We start from the raw sequence: 23725 nt of genomic DNA on the forward strand, positions 1-23725 counted from the left end.
TACTTATGTTAGTGAGATTCTACTCTCTCTCATCTTCCCCATGGCAGCCGTACACCAAATTGACACGGCCAGAGCTTCTCGGCCCTAAGCAAGACCTCCCTTAACTGTCCACCGCTGCCTTCCCTTCCCTTCACTCCCCCCAAGGCCTCCCGCCAGGCTTTTCGTAGCATCTGGAAGAAGGGCCTCCCCAGCTCTCATCCCCCCACTTCCCCTCCCATCCAAGTCCAGGCTCGGAAGCCCGTGTCCTGCCAATTGGATTTACTACATATTTCAGGACACTAGAGCATTTCCTTACACATCAGTTAAAATACTTTTTATTGATTTCAGAGAGAAAGAGAAAAGGAGACAGAGGGACAGAAACATCAATGATGGGAGAAAAACCATTGATCAGTTGCCTCAGGCACGCCCCCTCCTGGAGATGGAGCTGGCAACCCAGGCATGTATGCTGACTGGGAATCTAACTGGGTGCTCAACCACTGAGCCACACCAGCCAGGCCTTCCATATCAATTTTGATGAAACTGCTTGATATATTCACAGTCTGGTCTCCCCAAGTAAACATCCTGATTGCCAGAATTATGTCATGGGTTGTGTTTTGCAAATAAAGGTCATGCAATGAATGATTGACTGTTGAAGTCATTCCTCTTCAGCTCAGCCAGCATCCACCCACAAAAGGTTTGTTCCTCACTTAAACTGAACTCCTGAACTCCAGGGAAGAGCAGTGTTTGGCTGGTGCCTTGATTCTGTGCCTCCACCCAGTTCTCTCTATTCTAAAAGCCTGTGTGGAAATCTTTTAGGCCGGCAGTGTGGGCTGGAGGAAGACTTTGGCTCAGTCACGTTTGACTGCTTCCTCTGAGAGGGCCCGGGAGTTATTAGTTCTCAGAATCTTTATCTTTGAACCGGAGACCCCGATTCCTTCCGGGGCCGAGGTGGGGTTTAAGCCTAGCCCGGGGGTAAGTGCTGAGTCAGTAATGGGTCCCTTCTCATTTGCCTAACTGGGAATCTACAAATTTTTCAAAAGAACTTTAACTAAAAATGATGTTTTCCTATTTCATCTCTTCTTTTCCTCACTGCCAAGCTTCTCAAGGACTGGTTCAGCCCTGGCCGGCGGCTCAGCTGATCCTGGTCAGAGTGCATGCACCGGTTGTGGGCTCCATCCCCAGGAGGGGGTGTGCAGGAGGCAGCTGATTGATGTTCCATTCACATCAATGTTTCTCTCTCTCTCTCTCCCGCCTCCCCTTCTCCAAAAAATCAATTTAAAATCTTTTTTAAAAAGAGAAGAATAATTCACAGTCCAGTGAGAGCAGAAATAAGAAAACCTGTCAAGGTAAGAATTTAAGTTTATAAGGTTTTGTATCTTGTCCCTTCTGGCTACTTCTTTTTCCTGGGTGGGTAAAGGGGACAGGTGGCCCAATCTCAGCTTAGAGTGTAAGACAGGTGATCCTCGGGGCGGGTGGAGTTGAGTCTTCAGTGTGCAGCCCACCTTGTCACAGTTTTATATGGAAACAAGTAGAAGCCCGATGCACAAAGATTTGTGCAGAATGGGCCTTTCTTCCCCTGGTGCCAGCACCGCCTTCACTCTGGCCAGGCTGCCTTTCCACCTTCCCCCACTGCCCAGAGGCAGGAGCGGCAGCTGTGGAGAGTTAAGTGTCCCGTTCAGTCCCAGCTACTTGGGGTCTGTTTATGCAAATGAACCCACCATCTTTGTTGGGTTGATTTGCATACTCACTCCTGATAGGCTGGTGGGTATCTCGAAGGTATGGTCAATTAGCATGCTACTCTTATTAGGTAGCTAGGCAGTCTTTTCTGCTACAGGCATGGGGAGGTGTGGCTTTCCCATGGAGGGGTATCCAGATTCCTGGTCCTTGGTCCCCAACTTTGCCAGTGTGAGATGAGGGGCCCTCCTGGCCTTGGCTGACAGTACTAAAGACCCTAGTATAGTGGCAAATTCATAGAAATATAAGGTGCAGTGTAGACGTGAAGTGGCTAATGGCTGTGAGACTAACCCGTCAACCTCCCTAATAGAGAGTGAGGAAGGAACAAGGGCCCAACAAACTAGGAGAGGCAGAATAAGTGGCCACTTCACGTCTACACTGCATCTCACTAAATTCCCCCACTCACACTTTTCTCATTCTACCTCGGTGCCCAGCCAGGCTGCCATGCATCCCCTCACAAAGCCCAGCTGTCCCAAACCACAGTCACCTGCCTCAGTGTCACTCTCTCACCCCACAGGCTGAGCCATTCCCGGGACTATAAACACCTCACCTCCTTATCTCCTCCGTGATCATTATCTCTAGGAAGAATGCAGCAGTTTGGGATCTGGTCTGTGACTCAAGCGGCTAGAGGCCTGGCCAGTCTGGGAAGGGCTGTGAGCCTGTTCCCTCCCTACCCCACCCCTGCCTTTTAGAAATACTTACTAGAAGGTCTGAGGCATGGTATGCATTTTTGAAGGACATAGAAAGAAGGTTTGAAGGCTAATTTGAAAGTGAAATTTGTGAAGGTTTGTGCATGTGATGAGATGGAGAAAAGAAAGAAAGAAAGAAAGAAAGAAATTACTCTCAGCAAGAAAGTGAGGCTTCAGTCCCAAGCCTGGCAGGACAAGGTTGCTGGACACTTCTTAAGCTAGACCAGAATACTCAGTGTCTAACCTCTTTTTTTTTTTTTTTTTTTTTTTTTAATAAATCTTTATTGCTCAGATTATTACAGTTGTTTCTCCCTCTCTCCCCCCAATAGCTCCCTTCCACCAGGTTCCTGCCACACCCTCTGCCCTTACCTCCCCCCCCCCCCATTGTCCTCATCCATAGGTGTACGATTTTAATCCAGTCTCTTTCTGCACCCCCACACCCCTTTCCCCCTGATAATTATCAATCCCCTCCCTTTCTTTGCCCCTGATTCTATTATATTCACCAGTTTATTCTGGTCTTCAGATTTTTTTTTTTTTTTTTTTTTTTTTTTTGCCAATGCAAAAACCAAACCACATACATGTTATTTTCAAAACTTGAATGTCAAGAGCAAAACTCTGGCTGTTAAATAATAACAATAATGCCAATGCAAAAAAACAAAATGAGAAGTCAGAATTATGGACATATTAATATTTTTAGCTACTAAATGAGTCTCTTTTGTTGCTGGTGTAGATTTACTCAGAGTCCTTGGATTTGCTGCACAAGACTTTGCAGGACTGGAAGCTAACAGATGCTAGCATGAGCAGGAACATGATTAAAGAAGCAGCTTCCACCTCAGTCTTAATTTCTTCAGATGACTCCATGTTGGCACCTCAGTCCCTTGCGTAGCCTTCAGTTTTCTTTTCCCACTTTGCTGTCGTCTGGGCAACTCTCAGTCCTTTTGGGTGAAGGGACACAGGAGCTTCTCTGAGTCCATTGTGATGACGGATCTAACACTCTGGCACCCGAATTGGCTGCATTGCTCCTTCTGTCCTTTCTTTTTGAACCCAGGGTTCGACCCCACAACACTCCGGGCCTGGCTGCTTCAGGCCTGGCTGCTGCTGCTCTGGGCCTGGCTTCTGCTTCTCCGGGCCTGGCGGCTCCGGGCCTGGCTGCTCTGGGCTTGGCTGCTGCTGCTCCGGGCCTGGCTGTTGCTGCTCCGGGCCTGGCTGGTGCTGGTCCGGGCCTGGCTGCTGCTGCTCCAGGCCTGGCTGCTACAGGCTTGGATGCTCCAGGCGTGGCTGCTCCTGGCCTGCCATTCTTCCATTTCTTCAGCTGGTCACATTTTAAGAGCCCCATCGGTACCTCATTGCTCTTATTATCATGTTAATTGTTGACTATTAACTACCCAGCACCTCCCTCCTGTGGTTTTGGATGATAGATGTCCTTCATATTAGTTTTAATTTTTAAATTGTTGTGGGAGCGGCAGACCAGTTGCTCACCTACGCCGCCATCTTCAGTGTCTAACCTCTTATCCAACCATCCAGGTCCCCGGCTTTCACTACTCCTTTCCTTCCCTTTCCCTCCCACTTTCACTGCAGAGCAATCTCAATCATTCATCTGTCACCTCTTATTGGTAGCGCCACGGTGACTACTGTCTCAGCTTGGAGTGTGGAACTAGGAAAAGGAATCTCATACCCTTTAGTCCATCTCTTCTCCCTACACCTGTCAGCTTGTCTCCATGATCAGGGATTTTCTTCCTCTGTGGGGAGAACACATACATCTGCCTCCCCATCAGCTGGACAGGAGCCTGTACTCTCATCTGTCTCTCACCGATGCAGCCCCAATGATCAGTCTTTACCTGTCCCTGTAACCCACCATGTCTGACACAAAAGGGCAGTCCAGATCACCCCTCTCCTCGTCACCCTGGCCATCACAGCAGGGGTTGGAACTGCCATAGGGAGCTTAACCACTGCTCTACCTGTTCTGAAACCCTGTCTCAGGACCTACAAGAAACATGTGGATGCCCAGCAAGGGGCAAATCTGGGAAAACAAGAACCTCACTCCCAGGGTAACCCTTTCATATCACTAATGAGGCAACTGAGACCCCTACTCTTTTCCCCCTAACGGTAACATCTAGGTCTCAGTTGTCTTTCAGCTCCAGGCCCAGAAAAACAGCAAAACCAGACAAGTGCCGCTGTGGCAGCCTCAGGACTGCTTTTACCTCCCAAGTGGCTCAACAGGACCGCTCTCAAGACGCCACCTACCAGTCCCTTGCCCAGCCTCCCGTCATTAGGCCAACTGGTGTCTATTTCTTTAAATTTCCTCTTTATCCCCCTGTCTCATGCGTCCTTTCACTAGTCTATTGCAGAACAGAATGCAGGCGTTCGCCAACCAGAAGGCGGGAGAGATCTATCTGGCGCTGAATTCAGAACCGAACACCAGAATCCTTGAGACCCTGGGTAGACGCCCCTAACGATGCCCCCTCTCAGCTGGAAGTAGCTTCAGAAGATGGACCTTCACCCCCTGACCTTGCCCGACTCTCATTTTTTTTTTTTTTTTTAAATATTACCAGAAGCCTGGAAGGATAGATCCTCCCTTCCCCCAACTGATGGGCCGAGAATGACATAAACTCCACCTGCAGCCCAGACATTCCTGAGCACCTAACCAGGCACCTTATATGAACTGGACAGTGAACCACCAATCAGCACCTGCCAAATACCCTAAGCCCCCATTGCTAGGTCCCTAACTATGTGCCTTATATGAGACCACCTGTCAGCGTGTGCTGAGTGCCCTAAGCCCTGTCCCTTCTCTTTTTTCCCCTTAAAAAGTGCCTGCACCCTGCACTCGCTCTCTCTCCGCTCCGGAAGGCAGCCGGCAGGGTCTTCTTCTCAACGAAGCCCGTGTCCTGGTCTCCTGGTCTCCGCCCTCCGCTCCGTCTTCCCCCGATGTCTCACTATTCCAGCCTTTGGATTCAGCTGTCTCTGTGGAAATAAACCTCCGTTTCTATAGACGAAAACCTTGTTTATTGGCCCGTGTGGGCCTTTGGGTTTGACATGCGTGTTGTAGGTATTCCCAAACAGCTTTGCCTGTTCCATCTTCACATGAATGGATCGCTCTGCACTTTTTCTTGTGCTGGCTTTTAAGCTCAACATGGTGATTTTGTTAACTTGAATCATTAAACTCATTCATTTACTTTCTGTCTGCTTGCTCACACACAATTTATTTATTTATTTGCTTTTATATGTTTTTACTTATTTTTAGAGAGAGAGGAAGGGAGAGGAATAGAGAGATAGAAACATCCATGATGAGAGAGAGATATTATGTCGTTTCCCTCTTCCCCCCCTGGGGATGGGGCCTGAAACCCAGGAGTGTGTGTGGGGGGGTGTGTGGTGTGTGTGTGTGTGTGTGTGTGTGTGTGCTGACCAGGAACCTAACTGGTGACCTCTTGGTTCCTGGATCAGTGCTCAACCACTGAGCCACACCAGCAGGGCCCACCACAATGCATGAGTCGCTGCCTTGTTGGCAGACATGTGTTCTATTGAACAGGTGGATGTCACCACGCTGCTGGGCTCTCCTTCCTCTCTCTGGTACCACCTGTAAGCTTGCCCAGGGCAGCGCTGCCACCGGCCATGCGTCCCTGCAGCCTGAGCACTGTCCTGGGGGGTGGGGTGCACCTGGAGAGATGGCAGGGAACGGCCGTATGGTGTGTGTGTGTGTGTGTGTGTGTGTGTGTGTGAGTGTGTGTGGTGTGTGTGTGTGGTGTGTGTGTGTGTGTGTGTGGTGTGTGTGTGTGTGTGGTGTGTGTGTGAGTGTGTGTGGTGTGTGTGTGTGTGTGGTGTGTGTGTGTGTGTGTGTGTGTGTGTGGTGTGTGTGTGTGTGTGTGGTGTGTGTTGTGTGTGTGTGTATGTGTGTGTGTGTGGTGTGTGTGTGTTTGTGTGTGTGGGATGTGGTGTGTGTGTGTGTGTGGGGTGTGGTGTGTGTGGTGTGTGTGTGTGGGGGGTGTGTGGTGTGTGTGTGTGGGGGGTGTGGTGTGTGTGGTGTGTGTGTGTGGGGGGGGTGTGGTGTGTGTGGTGTGTGTGTGTGTGTGGGGGTGTGGTGTGTGTGTGTGTGGGGGTGTTTGGGGGGGTTCCCTTCCTCCTCCGTCACCTGACCCTCCCGGACCAAAGACACAGGCCACGGGGGAGTCCAGGACGTCGGAATCCCAGGGCAACAAAGGGATAGACAGTTCCAAACCGGTGCTGTGTGAGTGACATAATGACATCTTTCCGAAGGCAGGTGCTGTCCCCTCCCCTCCATCCCCTCCCCTCCCTCCCTCCCTTCCTTCCTTTGTATAAATAATTCACTTATTTACGGCCACAGCTAATATAGAGATGTCTTTAGTTTGAACCGAGTTCAGTGCTCTTTTTCATTAAATTGATTCTTCTATTTAACTTCTGGATTCTTCTATCTGATGAAACCAAAATGTGAGGTTTGAGTGCGAGTTCATTGTCCCGAGAAATCGAAGCGGAACCAGGTTCATTGCGAGCAGCCAGCAGCCAGCGCTTCCGGCCGCCCTGTGGGCGGGACAGTGCGCTGGGGCCCCACGTGGCGCGGGGACCCTGTGCTGTGAGCGAGGGCTCCGGTGCTCTCTCTTCCTTCTCTCCACAAACCCAGGGAGGAGCGCTGAGCGCGGCTGGCTGGTTTATTTAATCAGCCTTTGTCACTGAGGCGGAACTCTCAACAAAACGGACCGTTTGCGAGGGGAAGCTCAGTGGGTAGTGCCTTCACACAGCTGTGCAGCCGCCTCTGTCTGGGCCTCGGCGTTTCCTCTCCCCGGGAACCCCCCCACGCCGCTGCGCCCCACGCTCCTCAGCCCGCAGGCCGGGGGTTTGCCGATGCTGTGTATTTTGTGTTTCTAGTACAATGTGACTTTTTTTATGCCTAATCATTACTTAGCAAAATTTATAATATATTCATGTTATTTTGATAAGCTAATTATTATGGTAATCATAATTACTTAATCTGGGAGGGGTTTAACACTTAGAGCTTTAAAGCCAGAAGAAAAATTTAAAATTCTTTTTTTATTTATATACATATTTTATTTTAAAAAATAAATTCCGCCGGGACCAGTTTAGCTCAATGGATAGAGCGTCGGCTTGGGGACTGAAGGGACCCGGGTTCGATTCCGGTCAAGGGCATGTACCTTGGTTGCGGGCATATCCCCAGTAGGGGGTGTGCAAGAGGCAACTGATCGATGACTCTCTCATCGATGTTTCTAACTCTCTATCTCTCTCTCTCTTCCTCTCTGTACAAAATTAATAAAATATATTTTAAAAAAATAAAAATAAAAAATAAATTCCACAGCTGCTCATCAGGCTAAGGAGAGCTACTTTTTTTAAAAAAAATTATTTTTTACATATTTTATTGATTTTTTACAGAGAAGAAGAGAAAGGGATAGAGAGTTAGAAACATCAATGAGAGAAAATCATCGATCAGCTCCCTCTTGCACACCCCCCACTGGGGATTACCTGCAACCAAGATACATGCTCTTGACCGGAATTGAACCTGGGACCTTTTCAGTCAGAGGGCCAATGCTCTATCCACTGAGCAAAACCGGTTTGACTACAAAATTTTTAAAATATATTTTTATTGATTTCAGAGAGGAAGGAAGAGGGAGAGAGAGATAGAAACATCCATGATGAGAGAGAATCATTGATTGGCTGTCTCCTGCAAGTCTCCCACTGGGGATCGAGCCCACATCCCAGACATATGCCCTTGACCGGAATTGAATCTGGGACCTTTCAGTTCTCGGGCCAATGCTCTATCCACTGAGCAAACCAGCTAGGGAAAGAGAGCTACTTTAAATATATATATATATATATATATATATATATATATATATATATATATATATATAAAATTGATTTTACAGAGAGGAAGGGAGAGGGATAGAGAGTTAGATACATCAATGAGAGAGAAACATTGATCAGCTACCTTCTGCACACCCCCTTCTGGGGATCGAGCCTGCAACCAAGGTACATGCCATGACAGGAATCAAACCCTGGACCCTTCAGTTCAAGGGTTGATGATCTATCCACTGCGCCAAACCGTTAGGGATACTAGTATATATATACTTTTGTTGCAGAGGATAGAAGACTTTCTTTTTTGAGAATATTACTTATTTATTTTTATTTTTTAGAAACGGAGAAGGAAGAGGTAGAGAGAAATAGCGAGGGGAGAGTGGGACATTGATTGGCTGCCTCCTGCCCACCCCCGACTGGCGATCCAGATTGCAACCTGAGCATGCGCCCTACCAGGTATCAAACAAGCAACCTTCCAGTGTACAGGACAATGCCAACCAACTGAACCACACTGTCCTCAGCATAGAAGACGTTCAAGCATTCACCTAATAAAAGAGTGATATGCAAATTAACCACCAGGCTGCTACACCCACCACCCACACCCACCAGCCACGTCCACCAGTCATGCCTACCAGCCAATCAGAGTGAGTATGCAAATAAAACCAACCAAGATGGCTACAGCCACAGAGAGCAGGAGGGAGGCTTGGGTTTCCCAGGCAATGGCCTGCCCTTGCCAGCTTAGGCCTCCACTCAAGGCTACAAAGTTTTAGTTATAGAAGGTAAACAAATCCAAACAGAAATGGCTGCTGGCCATGGAGAGAGCAGGAGGCTTGGCTCCGCTCCAGGCTACAAAGTTTTAATTGTAGAAGATAAATAAATTCCAGATACCAGGGTCTCCGCTTGGGTCGCCAGGAACCATGGCTGGCCTGCAAACCACCACAGGCCCCTCACTCAGGCCTCCTCATGCCCCAAGGGCACCCCCACTCTTATCCCGGACACCCTTCAGGGCAAACCAGCTGGCCCCCACCCATGCACCAGGCCTCTATCCTAGCTAATAAAAGAGTAATATGCAGATTGACTATCATTCCAACACAGAAGATGGCTGCCCCCATGTGGACATAAGATGGCCACCACAAGATGGCCAGCAGGGGAGGGCAGTTGGGAGGCACCAGGCCTGCAAGGGAGGGCAGTTGAGAGGGACAGGCCTGCAAGGGAGTGCAGTTGGAAGCAATCAAACCCACAGGGGAGGGCAGTTAGGGGTGACCAGGCCGGCAGAGGAGGAAAGTTGGAGGCAAATAGACTGGCAAGGGAGCAGTTAGACATCAATCATGGGAGTGGTTAGGAGGTGATCAGGCTGGCAGGGGAGTGGTTAGGGAGTGATCAGGCTGGCAGGCAGAAGCGGTTAGGGGCAATCAGGAAGGCAGGCAGGCGAGCAGTTGGGAGCCAGCAGTCCTGGATTGTGAGAAGGATGTCCGACCGCTGGGGTCTGGCCTAAACGGGCAGTCGGAAATCCCTCGAGGGGTCCGAGATTGGAGAGGGTGCAGGCTGGGCTGAGGGACACCCCCCTAGCCCTGCACAAATTTTGTGCGCCGGGCCTCTAGTAAAATACTAGGATAATGAATTCAGAAGAAATGTAACAATGTGACATTTCTGACTGTTAGAGTGTGATCTTGTATTTTTTAGTGAATCATAGAAACTACTGTTAAAAGAGTGAACAGTCAGTGTTTACAACACACTGGAAATGGCATCTTTTTGTAATAACTAAAGCATTTGAGGAAAGATTAGATAGCAGCATAAAAATTGTGCAAGGGAGTATATTACAAAATTCTTTTTTCAAAACAAAACATATGCATCTTTTTTTTTTTTTTTAACATATTCTATTGATTTTTTTACAGAGAGGAAAGGAGAAGGATAGAGAGCTAGAAAGATCAATAAGAGAGAAACATCCATCAGCTGCCTCCTGCACACCCGCTACCGGGGATGTGCCCGCAACCAAGGTACATGCCCTTGACCGGAATCAGACCTGGGACCTTTCAGTCTGCAGGCCGATGCTCCATCCACCTAGCCAAACCGGTTTCAGCGCATATGCATCTTTTAAAAATATATTTTTTTTTATTGATTTCAGAGAAGAAGGGAGAGGGAGAGATAGAAGCATCAATGATGAGAGAGAATCATTGATCGGCTGCCTCCTGTGCCCCACACCGGGGATCAAGCCTGCAGCCCGGGCCTGTGCCCTGACCAGGAATCGAACCGAGACCTCCTGGTTCATAGGTTGGTGTTCAACCACTGAGCCACGCCAGCCAGGGAGCAAAATTCTTTTAACATGAGAGAAGCAGTTTGAAGAGTAACTGGTTCTCAGCCTTTCTTCACGTGCAGGCTGAGTCAGGGCCAGAGTGAGGCCTGAAATTCCACGCCCACAGCCCTGCCTGCGGACACGCGGTGAGCAGGAGCACCAGTTTGCTCCTAAGAGTGGGATTGCTGGTGAGGGAGTCGGCACGTGCTCCGATCCCCACCGATCTGGGTGTTTTCTGAGCAGCTGTCCACTTACCCCACATCGGGGCTGCTGCGCCTGAGAGGCCACCGAGCCTCCCCCTGGGCTTCCCGCCCCGGGGCCGAACCACACCTGTTTGACCCCGCTCCCCTGGCTTATGGCCACCCTCTGGCTCCCTCCTCCTGCTCCCGGCCTCCGCCCCTCGCTCTCCTCCTGTGCGCACCTCTGACGCTCTGACGCCCGTGTCCTGGCCAGCTCGGCCTTGGTCTCGCTCTCCCTGGCGACATCACGGCTTCCTCCGAAGGAGCCTTGTGGCTGAAAAATAAAACAAGATGTTATCTTACAACCCGAGAAGGCATGCCCTGCCCCAGGAAGACGGCAGGTAAGGGCGACTGCAGGTAAGTGCTGATATGGGGGGGGGGGGGGGGGGCGGGGAGGGAGAGCGCAGGGGAGGGCCAAGCAGGGTGGGGGGTGCGGGCGCTCCTTCTCAGCACTCGTCTGGTCACTCCGTCCCCACCTCTCTGCTCGCTTTTAACCCCTGGTCTCTGCCAGGACTAGAAAAGTCCCCCCACTGGTCTTCCAGCCCCTCCAATGCACCTTCCGCCCTGATTTCAGAAGAGAACTATTTTTTAAAATAAATATTTCTTTATTAATTTCAGAGAGAAAGGGGGAAGGAGAGAGAGATAGAAACATCAATGATGAAAGAGAATCATTGATTGGCTGCCTCCTGCACGCCCCACACTGGGGATTGAGCCCGCAACCCAGGCATGTGCCCTTGGCCAGAATCGAACCTGGGACCCTTCAGTCTGCAGGCCAATGCTCTATCCACTGAGCCAAGCTCATGCCACTTATCTACCGTGTCACGTGCCTGTGTGGGCCTTACTCTCCCCCTGCCTCTCAGGGCCTCCTTCCCTCTCCCACCTCAGGCTTAGGGTCTCCTGTTCGGCGGTGGTGACCGGGGCCCAGACGCCAGGCCCTCGCTCCCGGTCTCTCCGCCTGGACGACCCCCCTCTTCCTTGTCAGGTGCTGAGCCATCACCTCTGAAAGCCGGCCGCAGCGCCCGAGAGCGTCCCCGACCCCCGACAGCCGGGCCCTCTTTGCGCCCCGGGAACGTTGTGTGCAGCCGCTCGATGGCTCAGTAAGGCTGGGGGACCCCAGCCCTGCGATGTCAGTCACAGTGCCCGCTGCGGGGCGGGGGGCACGGGCTCTGCCGGCACAGTCCACCGGCAAACCAGCCTGCAGGGCTGGGGAGGAGCCCTGGCGGCTCTCTGACCCGAGAGAGGGCCTGGCAGGCGGGAGACGGGCAGTTGGAGATCGGCCTCAGTGACTGCCAGCTTGGCGCCATGCTGACGGCTCGCAGTCTTCCCACTGGGCATCCCGACCAGTCTGTGCCCAGCACCCCGGCAGGCCATCCTTCTGTGCGTGCGTGTGACAGTCCAGGCGTGCTGGGGTTAGTGGGGCGAGTCCGTGGAGGAAGAACAATGGATTATGGGAGAGGGGACGGGACATAGACCGCCTTCATTTGACTGTGAAGACCTGGGTACCAGGATTAGTTTAGGTCCGTGTCGGCAAACTCCTCAGTCCACAGAGCCAAATATCAACAGCACGACGACTGAAATTTCTTTGGAGAGCCACATTTTTTAAACTTAAGCTCCTTCTAATGCAAGGTGACCAGACGTCCCGCTTTTGGTGGGACAGTCCTGCTTTTGAACCGCGTCATTTTATTTTATTTATTTGTTTATTTAGAAAATTTTTTTAAATTAAATTATTATCTGTGTACACATCTTACCATTGTGTTCCGCGTCATTTTAAAAAAGTCCCGATTTTTTCCAAAATCTTCGGGACTTTTTTAAAGCGCCGCAGGACAAACTGTTAAAAAGCAGGACGTCTGGTCACCTTCTTCTAGCGCCACTTCTTCAAAACAGACTTGCCCAGGCCGTGGTAGCTTGTGGAAGAGCCGCACGCAAGGGGCCAAAGAGCCGCCTGTGGCTCACGAGCCGCAGTTTGCCGACCATGGGCTTAGGTGATTCCAGAAAGCCGAAGTGAGGCAACAGGGAGCATGTGGTCCAAGGAGGAGGAGTCAGCCTGGGAGACGCAGTGGGGCCGTGGCCACGGAGCGCCCGCAGAGAGGGCGGGGCCTCCAGCCAGGAGCCCGGCCTCCACCCCGCTCTCCGATGGGCTCAGGCTGTCTGGGCATCGGCCACCCGCCTCGGCCACCGCGGAAGTCAGAGGCTGGCGGGGGGTGCGGTGGCCACGGGGGCCTGATGCTCAGGAATGGCTGCCGCTGCCAGTGCTGTGCCAGCCGCTAGCGATGGGCCTTCTCTCGCCGCCAGCAGCTCCAGGAAGCAGCTCTGCGGGGTTTGTAAAAGGCAGTAGCAGGTCGCCTGGCGGAGGAAGCAGGTGGCTCTGACGTGGCGGCTTTACCTGTATGTGGCGACATTTCAAACGGTCTGATTCCTCGCTTTTTGGACTGAGAAAGTGGGATTTAAAAAATACAGGTATTACTGGGCTCCAAAGGATTGACTCATACGGATAAAACTCACAAAGGCTAAAAGACTCATGTACAGCCCTGGCCGGGTGGCTCAGTGGTTGGAGCATCTCCCAAACACCAAAAGGTTGCAGGTTGGAGTCTCAGTCAGGACACACACGGAGGTTGTGGGTTCCAGCCCCATGGGGGTGCGCTCAGGAGGCAACTGATCGATGTTTCTCTTCCACATTGATGTGTCCTCTCTCTCTCTCTCATCATTAAAAAAAATGTTTAAAATCAATAATAAACATATCCTCAGGTCAGGATTGAAAAGGAGATTAATGTACAAATGTCTCATTTAATAATTTCAGTGGTTATTTAATTGGCAAGATGATTCAATACTTATGTTCCCTGAACTTTATCATTCATTCATTTGATGCTTTTGACAGTGAATATGGTGTACCAAGGTCTCGGCGTCTAGTCTAGTCTTTTTATTTACTTGTTCAGTCTTAATCACTTAATGGTCAAAGGGGTTGAGATGCTTTTAAAAACTGTTATGGCCAAACCGGTTTGGCTCAGTGGATAGAGCTCCGGTCTGTGGACTGAAGGGTCCCAGGTTCAATTCCGGTCAAGGGCATGTACCTTGGTTGCAGGCACATCCCCGGTGGGAGGTGTGCAGGAGGCAGCTGGTCAATGTTTCTCTCTCATCGATGTTTCTAGCTCTCTATCCCTCTCCCTTCCTCTCTGTAAAATAATCAATAAAATATAAAAACAAAACAAAACTGTTTGTTATGGAAACTATCAAACATGCACAGAAACAGGGAGAAGAGCAGGCAGGGCGCCCAGTGCAGATCCCAGCTCAGCAGTTAGCGCGGCCAGCCTTGCTCCTGCGCTGGCCCTCCCACTGCAGGACTCGCAGCCGAACACCGGCTCCACCCCCCTGTAAACGCTGCTGTTTGTGCACCAGCCTCACAGGGATTGTAAGACATCACAACCACGATCACACCCACCAACATTGGACACAGTCACACCATCTGCTCCGTGGTCGATGCTCAAATTGCCTCGACTGTCTCGGAAATTTCCTTTTACAGTGGTTTGTTAGAATTAGGATCCGAGCAAGGGCCACCCGTTGCATTTGGTGTTTTTAAAAAATATATATATTTTTTAATTAATTTCAGGGAGAGAGATAGAAACATTAATGATGAGAGAGAATCATTGATTGGCTGCCTTATGCATGCTCCCCACTGGGGATCAGGCCCATAACCTGGGCATGTGCCCTTGACTGGAATCGAACCCAGGACCCTTCAGTCCGTAGGCTGATGTTCTATCCACTGAGCCAAACCAGCTAAGGGTGGTCCATGTGAGTCTTAATTAATTCACTCTATAATCATTACTCTTCCTTCTGTCCATGACAATTATTTGTAGAAGAATTCAGATCCTTTGTTTTGTTATTCTGTATACTTTAAATAGGAAATAAAACTCTAATTAAGAGAAAAACTAAACATTTTATACATTTACTAGAGGCTCGGTGCATGGATTTGTGCACTGGTGGGGTCTCAGCCGGCCCGTGGGGATCAGGCTGAAACCCACTCTCCGACATCCTTGGGTCCCGGATTGCGAGAGGGCAGTTCTTGGGCGATGCTCCCTGGGACCGGACTCCCCTCTCTGGTTCCGGGTGCATCACCGGAGAACGAGCCGTCAAGTCTGCAGCTCGGCAGCTCCTCTGTTAAGCGTCTGCCCCCGGTGATATTTGTACATCATAGCTACCGGCTGGATGGTTGAACGGTGGGGCAGTTGCTTAGGCCTATATAAAAAGAGGCATTTTGTTTGGGAAAAGCAGAAGAGAAAGATTTAGAAGTGAAAGATTTGAGCTTTCACATAAAAATTTGTAATAAAATTCCATTTTAAAATTAAACTGGAGGGGATTACTGGAAGGGCACATGACAGGGAATGTCTGTCTTTTTTTTGTGTGTGTGGGTAGTTGCCTCAGCTTCCAGATGGAGACCTGGAGGCTAAGGCAGTTTTCCTGTGCCTGTGAACCAGGATCACAGGAGACTGATCCACTGACTCAGTAGCTCCAGGAGTAGAAACTGTAGATAACCTTTAGAGACTAACAGCTGAGCTCTGCTTATGTTCTATCTGCTTTCGCAAGACAGGGACACATTCCAGTGTCCAGCAGGATGTGGCTGGGAAAGACCCTGCGGGCTGTGCCCAGCATTTAGAATTTAGAATTCATAACAAAGGAAAATTCCTGTGGTTTAGACCTTCAAAAAGACTGCCTACACCTGGAACTGCGCGGTCATGAGTGTGGACCCCACCTGCGTGTGGTGCTCAAGGCCGTCCTGGCCAGTTCAATAAACCCTTGCCTGCTTTTTAAAATAAATTAGCAGCCTCTGGTGGTCTTATTTTGACCCCAGGGTTCAACCCCCCACACATGTCACATGTAAAGACCCACCCTCCACTGCCATTTTTAACCTGTAAAAAATGTTTTTATTTGTTTTAGAGAGAGCGGGAGGGAGAGAGAGAAACATGGACGTGTGAGAGACACATCAATTGTTGCCTCCCACATGCACCCTGACCAGGGCCAGGACCCTGCAATCAAGGTACGTGCCCTTGACTAGAATCAAACATGGGACCCTTCAGTCCAAAGGCTGATGCTCTATCTGCTGAGCAAAACCAGCTAGGGCTGGCATAACTCTGTTTGAAGCTCTAAGGACGGTTTCTACAAACATTTCTCAAGGTCACACTTGGGCAATCAGTTCAAAGTAAGTAGGTCAGAGCATAATAGCATGGGGGCTGTGTGGGTACCAGGTGCTGAGCAGTGGCCTTAGGGGAAGTGGGTGGAGTCTGCCCCAATGTAAATATTTTAATTAAAAAAGAAGTGGAAAGAATAGAAACCACAGCCACTCTTGATGCCGATCTGAAGGCTGCTGCTATTTACTTGACGGGAGGATAGGCCTGGGGAGGGAGCTGGCTTTGAGCTTATGAAGGAGCTCATTGTTTCAGCAAAAACGTCTGGGATCCTCCTTCTGGGAGGCACACAGATACCGCACAGGCCGGAAGTCCCATGAGGAAGATCCTGCAGGAACCCCGGAGATGGAGAGAGCTGCTTGCAAGATGAGGGATTTGAGCCCCAGCTGGTTTGGCTCAGTGAATAGAGCATCTGCCTGCGACTGAAGGGTCCAGGTTTGATTCAGTCAAGGGCACAGGCCCGGGATTGTGGGCTCGATCCCCAGTAGGTGGCGATGTTTCTATCTCTTTCTTTCCTGTGAAGCCACAGCCCGAGTGGCCTCGGGTTCAAAGACCCGGAGAAAGGGCTGACGCGCAGATTAACCGCACCAACAAGAAATATACATTTGGAGATTATGGGGGAAGCCAGTTGTGATCTTGGTACAGGGGAGCCTCCGTTCCCCTCTGCGTGTATTTACTAGAAACCACAATTGCCTGGATTGCAAACAGACTATCAGAGGGATGTCTGGTAACAGTAAGATTGTTGGGTGGGAGTTTGCTTTAGGCTGTTGAGTTGAGTCTGGCAGGTAATGAGATGCAGATATTCACCCTGTGACTCCCATTCAGCCTCTGGCCAGGCTTCTCTAGTTCATATTAGTTCCTGTTGATCCTGGTTCCCAGCACTCTCCTTTCCCTCGGATAAGGTGTTACAGGAGAGGGGTGGACAGGGCCGGCACCGAGGGAGAGGGCGTGGGAAGGCGCGATGCGGAGGGCTGGGTGGAGCTGTGATGGGCGGGAAGTTCAGGGGCTCCAAAGAGCCACTTCAGAGATGGCGGGAAGAGGCACCACAGCGTCCAGGTTATGAGTTCAGACTCAGGAGCCACGCTCTGCCCCTCGTACCTGTATGGCTCCGGGCAGGTCATTTAACATTTCTGTGCCTCGGTTTCCTCATCTGCCAAGTGGGCGTAGCGATAAAAGGCGTGCCATCGGCTTGCCATGGAAATTAAGTGAGCGCCTCGGACCAGGGTTTGGGACGGTGTCTGGCCCGTGGCCGTTCCCGTTAACGTGGGGCCTTCTCCCCCCAGGAGCCCCGGGACAAGGATTCAGTACAAATGGTGCAGCTGGGGGACAGGCGAGAGAGGAAAGGCGCCCCCAGGGGGCGCTGCTGGCGGGGGAGCGGAGAGTGGCCCAGTGCGGACCCTGGAGGGTGCGGACACGCACACCAGCATGGCCCCGGGTGGGAGCGAGGAGCCGGTGGCTCCACCCCACTCCACGCGGCCACGGGGAGGGCTGACTCCAGGGCGCAGTCCCGGCATTCCCAGCCGCTGGGCCCGGCGGAGGCCGCCAGAGGAGCCCTCCGCAGAGAGGGGCTGCTGCTGGGAGTCAGAGGAGACCGATGAGGCCAGCGGGCCTCGTGGGCCTGGCGGATCGCCGTGGGCAGAGAGAGCTCGCGGGCCGCTGAGGCCTCCGCTCAACCACCCCGCAGGCTGGGGACCAGGCCTGGGTCCCACAACGGGGGGCTGGCCTGGAGAGGAGTCAGTCCGCAGCTGCTTTGGCAGGTGAGGGGGGCAGATCCCAGACCGGAAAAGGAGGCCGTGGCCAAATGGAGACCCCGTCCCCGCAGCCTGCCCGTCTCCTCTGCCGGCCGCTCTGTGACGCCTCCAGCAGCGAGGCGAGGAGCGCCCGGGGAGCAGTAAGCAATGTACATGCCTTGACCGGAATCGAACCTGGGACCTTTCAGTCCACAGACTGACGCTCTACTGCTGAGCCAAACCGGCTTCGGCTTATTTTATTTATTTTTAAAAATACGTTTTTACTGATTTTTCTTAGAGAGAGAGGAAGGGATAGAAATAGAATGATAGAAACATCAATGAAAGAGAAAGATCATCGATCGGCTGCACACCCCACTGGGGATGTGCCCACAACCCACGGGGCCTGTGCGTGGGCCGGGAATCGGCCTGACCCCCTTAGCTCCCGGGTGGACTGTCAAGTGCCAGCCGCACGGGCTGGGCCCTCGGGGGATGAGCTGCAGATGGTGGTGCTGATTTCTTCTCTTTGGACTTAGTCCCTGAAGGTAAACATTCGAAACCTTGAACCGAGGAGAGGAAATTGGACAAGAGGGAAGAGCTAGCAGGAGCGGAGGCTACCATTTCCGTGGGAGGAGAACAAAGGTTGCATTTGCCAGGCTTTTCAGTGATGCAGAACTGGACCAGCCTGGGCACCAGCCCCCCGGGGGTCCACGGGTGTCTGCGTGGCGCGGGAGGGAAGTGAGGACCCGTGGCTGCAGGCCCGGGTGCTGGCTCAGGTCCTTCCGCCCGGGCAGCTCCCCGGAGACTGGACCCGGACCGACGCGGGGCCCGCGGTTTCTGCCCGCTCGCTCTGCGGCCGAGCGGTGCGGTGCCCGGAAGCTCCCGCAGAGTGCTCCGCTGCACAGTGCTCCTGGCTCCCGGCTCTTCTCTTCCCACGCGGGGTCGGAGGTCCGGCTTGCACACGGCAGGCAGCTAGAGACCGCAGTCCCAGCCTCTCTGTCAGGTTTTAGCCGTCGGAGAGTGAGTGAGCGAGCTGGGCGCATCCCCATGTCGGTGCTTGTCCCGTTTCTTCTTCCCGTCCCTGTCCTGGGGCCTGGGAGAGCCCGATGGGCTGTGTCAGCCAAGGCCGCGGCCAGCCAGGCGGGAGCACCCTGCCTCCCGGGGGCGCACACCAGCCGCTCCGCCCGCCGCCCGGCCTTGCCACCGCTGACGCGGCCTCGTCTGAGAGCAGTGCCGAGCCTCCCTATCTCAGGGCCTGTCTGGGTTCTCCCGGTCACGGCTGTGGGTACAGCCGGTGAACGCGTGTCTGGTGAGCATCTTGGCGAGAGGCAGTTTGGCTGCTGAGACCAGCACAGCGACAGCTCTGGGATGGCCGGGCGCCGTTGGCCTCGGGCTCGGGGGCAGGGCCGCGGAGGAGGCTGCCTGGTCCGTGGGACCCGGGACGTCCCCCGTGGTCTGGGGTGCACGCCAGCCGGGGGAGCGGAGGGGAAAGGGACAGCTCACCCTCTCCCAGGAGCAGGCCGCGGGCGCAGCAACAATGGGGCTTTATGGCTTCAGGAAGAGGGTGGGATGGTTCCGACACTCTGCCAAGTTTATTTAACTCAACAAACATTGGGAGGAACTCGTGAAGGAAAGTCCTTCCTTTTAGAGGCTTTAGACACCATTCGGCAGGCGTCTTGGTCGGCGTGAGTCCCAAACGTCACAGCCCCGATGAGGCGGCCTGGACGGCAGACATTCTCCTCCGTCCGAGGCTGGAGTCCGAGGCCAGGCCGTGACACGGGGCGGGAGGCAGGCGTGCGGAGAGGGTGGGCGAGCAGGACCACCCTATGACCTTGTTTAACCTAATCACCCCTGTATCAGCCCCGTGATTTCCAAACACAGTCACGGGTGGGTCAGGGCTTCACGCAGAATTTCTGGGGGATGCGATGGTCGGTAGCAGCCAGAGAGGCACCGAAAGCCAACCGCTGGCCAAAACCGGTTTGGCTCAATGGATAGAGCATCGGCCTGTGGATTCAAGGGTCCCGGGTTCGATTCCGGTCAAGGGCGTGTACCTTGGTTGCAGGCACACACCCAGTAGGGGGTGTGCAAGAGGCAGCTGATTGATGATTCTCTCTCACAGAAAGTTTCTAACTCTATCCCTCTCCCTTCCTCTTTGTAAAAAATCAATAAAATATATTAAAAAAAAAAAAAAAAAAAAAGCCAGCAGCTGGGGCCTCAGTACTGAGGACTCTGCGCGGAGCGGACACGCCCCGGGTCCCGGCATTGCAGTGGTTTGCAGGTTACGGACATAAATGTCCACTTCACAGGTGCGTGCCTCTTTGCAATGGGACTTTGCCACTCCCCCCATCAAGAGGTGAACTGTCCCCCATCTTTATTTATTTTTATTTTTTAGAATTATTTTTATTTTATTTTAACATGTTTGTGTTGATTTCACAGAGGAAGGGAGAGGGAGAGACAGAAACATCAGTGATGATGAAAGAGAATCATTGATCGGCTGCCTCCTGCATGCCCCCTACTGGGGATGGCGTCTGTAACCTGGGCATGTGCCCTTCTGTCCACAGGCTGATGCTCTGCCCGGGAGCCACACGGGCCAGGGCTCAGGGTCCCCACCTTTCACTGGGTTGGCCTTGTGATGCGCCGTGACGGACAGAACACGTGGGAGTGATGTCGTGGCCTCTGAGGACAGCGTCACGGGGCTCATGCTGGGCACCTGGGCCTGCACCGAGAGCCGCCCTGAGGGGCTGGGCCAGCGCCATCGGCAGGGTCCCACCCCCCTGAACCGAGCCCTCGACCATGGCAGCCGCCCGCGTGACCCCGGCAGGCCCGCCCGAGCCTGGCCGGCCAGGCAGAGCCGAGAGCACAGCCGCCCGGAGGCCCTGCGTTTCCGTGTCTGTGTCCGTGGCGGCGGGCCCGGCCCCCGTCACCCGCTGGCTCACAGCAGCTGGTGTGGGGCCAGGGCCTGCGAGGCGGGCCCAGTGCCGGGGGCCAGGCTGGTGCCCCGCTCAGACACGGCCGGCAGGGAGGGGCGCGGAGCATGTGCTGCTGCGGGTGCGCCTGGAGCTGGTGCGCCCCCTGGCCAGGTCTCACTGCCCAGCGCGGGTGCGGAGTTCCTGCTCCTGGGAGAGCGAGAGGAGCAGAGCGGTTAGTGGGGAGCACCTCCCGGGCAGCGACAGCAGAAGTAGGTGTGCAGGGCCGAGGACTTCGAGGACCCAGGCTCCTCTGCCGGCTCTGTCGTCCCAGAGTGTTGTCCTCACATCACCGTCAGGTCATTTTTTATTTTTATTTATTTACTTACTTATTGTAAAAAACATATATTTTTATTGATTTCAGAGAGGAAGGGAGGAGAGAGATGGAAACAATGATGAGAGAGAAACATCAACATGCTGCCTCCTGCACGCCCCCCACTGGGGATCGAGCCTGTAACCTGGGTCTGTGCCCTGAGCGGGAATCGAACCCTGACCTCCAGGTTCCTAGGTCAATGCGCAACCCCTGAGCCAGACCGGCCGGGCTGAGCGTCTCTGTATGAGAAGAGGGGACAGGTGCTGGTTTGAGGGAGCCGGCAGCTCTGCCACAGCCAGGCTGCCCCACCTTCCCTCCTCCAGCCAGTGGGTAGATGTGCCAGTTTTTTAATCCACTCATCTGCTGATGGCCACTTAGGCTGTTTCCAAATCTTGCTTTGGTGAATTGTGCTGCTGTGAGCATAGGGGTGCATATACCCTTTCTAATTGGTGTTTCTGATTTTTTGGGATATATTCCTAGGAGTGGGATCACTGGGTCAAATGGGAGTTCTATTTTGAGTTTTTTGAGGAAACTCCACACTGCTCTCCACAGTGGCTACACCAGTCTGCATTCCCACCAGCAGTGCAGGAGGGTGCCTTTTTCTCCGCATCCTCGCCAACACTTGTCGTTTGTTGATTTGTTGATGGTGGCCATTCTGACAGGAGTGAGATGGTACTGCATTGTTGTTTTGACTTGCATCTCTCAGATAATTAATAACTGAGCATGTTTTCATACCTCTCTTGGCCTTCCTTCTGTCTTCTTTCAAAAAGTATCTACTTAGGTACATTGTCCATTGTTTTTGATTTGGTTGTTTATCTTCCTTGTTACGTTGTATGAGTTCCCTGTAAATGTTGGAGATAAACCCTTATCAGAGATAACATTGGCAAATTTGTTCTCCCATACAGTGGGCTTTCTTGTTGTTTTGTTGATGTTTCTTTTGCTGTAAAAAAGCTTTTTATTTTTATGTAGTCCAATTTGTTTATTTTCTCTTTAGCTCCCATTGCCCTAGGGGCAGTATCAGTGAAGAAGTTCTTCGGCATATATCTGAGATTTTGCTGCCTGTGGATGCCTCTAGTATTTTTATGGTTTCCCGTCTTATGTTTAAGTCCTGTATCCATTTTGAGTTTATTTTTGTGTATATAAGTTGGTGATCTAGTTTCATTTTTCCATGTATCTGTCTGATTTTCCCAACACCATTTATTGAAGAGACTGTCTTGACTCCATTGTTCTTGCCTCCTTTGTCAAATATTTTTTTAAAAAATATTTTATTGATTTTTTATAGAGAGGAAGAGAGAGGGATAGAGAGTTAGAAACATCGATGAGAAAGAATCATCGATCAGCTGCCTCTTGCACACCCCCTACTGGGGATATGCCCGCAACCAAGGTACATGCCCTTGACCGGAATTGAACCCGGGACCTTTCAGTCCCCAGGCCGACGCTCTATCCACTGAGCCAAACCAGTTTCGGCTCCTTTGTCAAATATTAATTGAGCATAGTGGTTTGGATCGATTTCTGGGTCCTCTATTCTATTCCATTGATCTATATGTCTGTTCTTGTGCCAGTACCATGCTGTTTTGAGAACAGTTGCTTCGTAATACAGCTTGAAATCTGGTATTGAGATTCCAGCTACTTCGTCTTCTTTCTCAGGATAGCTGCGACTATTTGGGGTCTTTTTTTATTCCAGGTGAATTTTTGGAAAGTTTGTTTCTAGGTCTGTGAAATATGTCATTGGTATTTTAATGGGGAATGCATTGAATCTATAGATTGCTTTGGGTAGTATGGACATTTTAATGGTGTTGATTCTACCAATCCATGAACATAGTATGTTCTTCCATTTATTTATGTCTTCCTCTATCTCTTTTTTCAGTGTCCTGTAGTTTTTCATGTATAGGTTTTTTACCTCCTTAGTTAAGTTTATTCCTAGGTATCTTCATTTTTTTTGGTGCGATGGTAAATGGGATTAATTTTTTAGTCTCTCTTTTTGTAAGTTCACTATTGGTGTATAGAAATGCCATAGATTTCTGGGTGTTAATTTTGTATCCTGCTACATTGCCAAATTCATTTATTAAGTCTAATAATATTTTGATGGAGTCTCTTTTTTTTAAAATAAATCTTTGTTGTTCATATTATTACAAATGTTCCTCATTTCTGCCCCCCCTCCATTGCTCCCCTCCACCAGGTTCCCTCCCCACCCTCTGTCCTTTCCCCATCCCCCATTGTCCTCATCCATAGGTGCACAGTTTATGTTCAGTCTCTTCCTTCACCCCCTACTCCCCTTTTCCCGAGAATCATCAGTTCACTCCCCTTCCATACCTCTGATTCTATTATATTCACCAGTTAATATTGTTCATCAGATTTTTTTTAATTCCCTTGGTTTTTAGATTCACTTGTTGATAGTTATGTATTTGTTGTTCATAATTTTTATCTTTATTTTCTTCCTCTTCCTAAAGAACCCCTTTCAGCAATTCATATAATTCTGGTTTGGCGGTGATTAACTCCTTTAGCTTTTATTTTTTATTTTTTTATTAGTGATGACTGCTTCAATTTCTTCCATAGTTATTGGCCTATTGAGGTGTTTAGGTTCTTCCTGATTGAGTTTTGGAAGGTTGTATTTTTCTAGGAATATGTCCATTTCCTCCAGGCTGTCCAGTTTGTTGGAATAGAATTGTTCATCTGAGGGGTTATTTGTAAATCAAGAGAGTTTCGCAAACTTAACTGATCCCTGAGAAATCCTTCTCTTCCTTTGATTGGAGCTCTTCATTTCCGCCCGCACAGCCGGACGGAGCAG

At 51.3% G+C, this 23725-nt stretch overlaps 1 long non-coding RNA gene across 1 annotated transcript in view; it reads right to left on the reverse strand.

The window, feature by feature from the left end:
- The window catches only part of LOC311626233, a 1185289-nt gene that overhangs the window by 433122 nt on the left and 728442 nt on the right, over positions 1–23725 (reverse strand). The gene's annotated exons all lie outside the window — the stretch shown is intronic.

The sequence above is a fragment of the Pipistrellus hanaki genome (assembly GCF_964339955.1).
Source record: "Pipistrellus hanaki genome assembly, chromosome: 7".
NCBI lineage: Eukaryota > Metazoa > Chordata > Mammalia > Chiroptera > Vespertilionidae > Pipistrellus > Pipistrellus hanaki.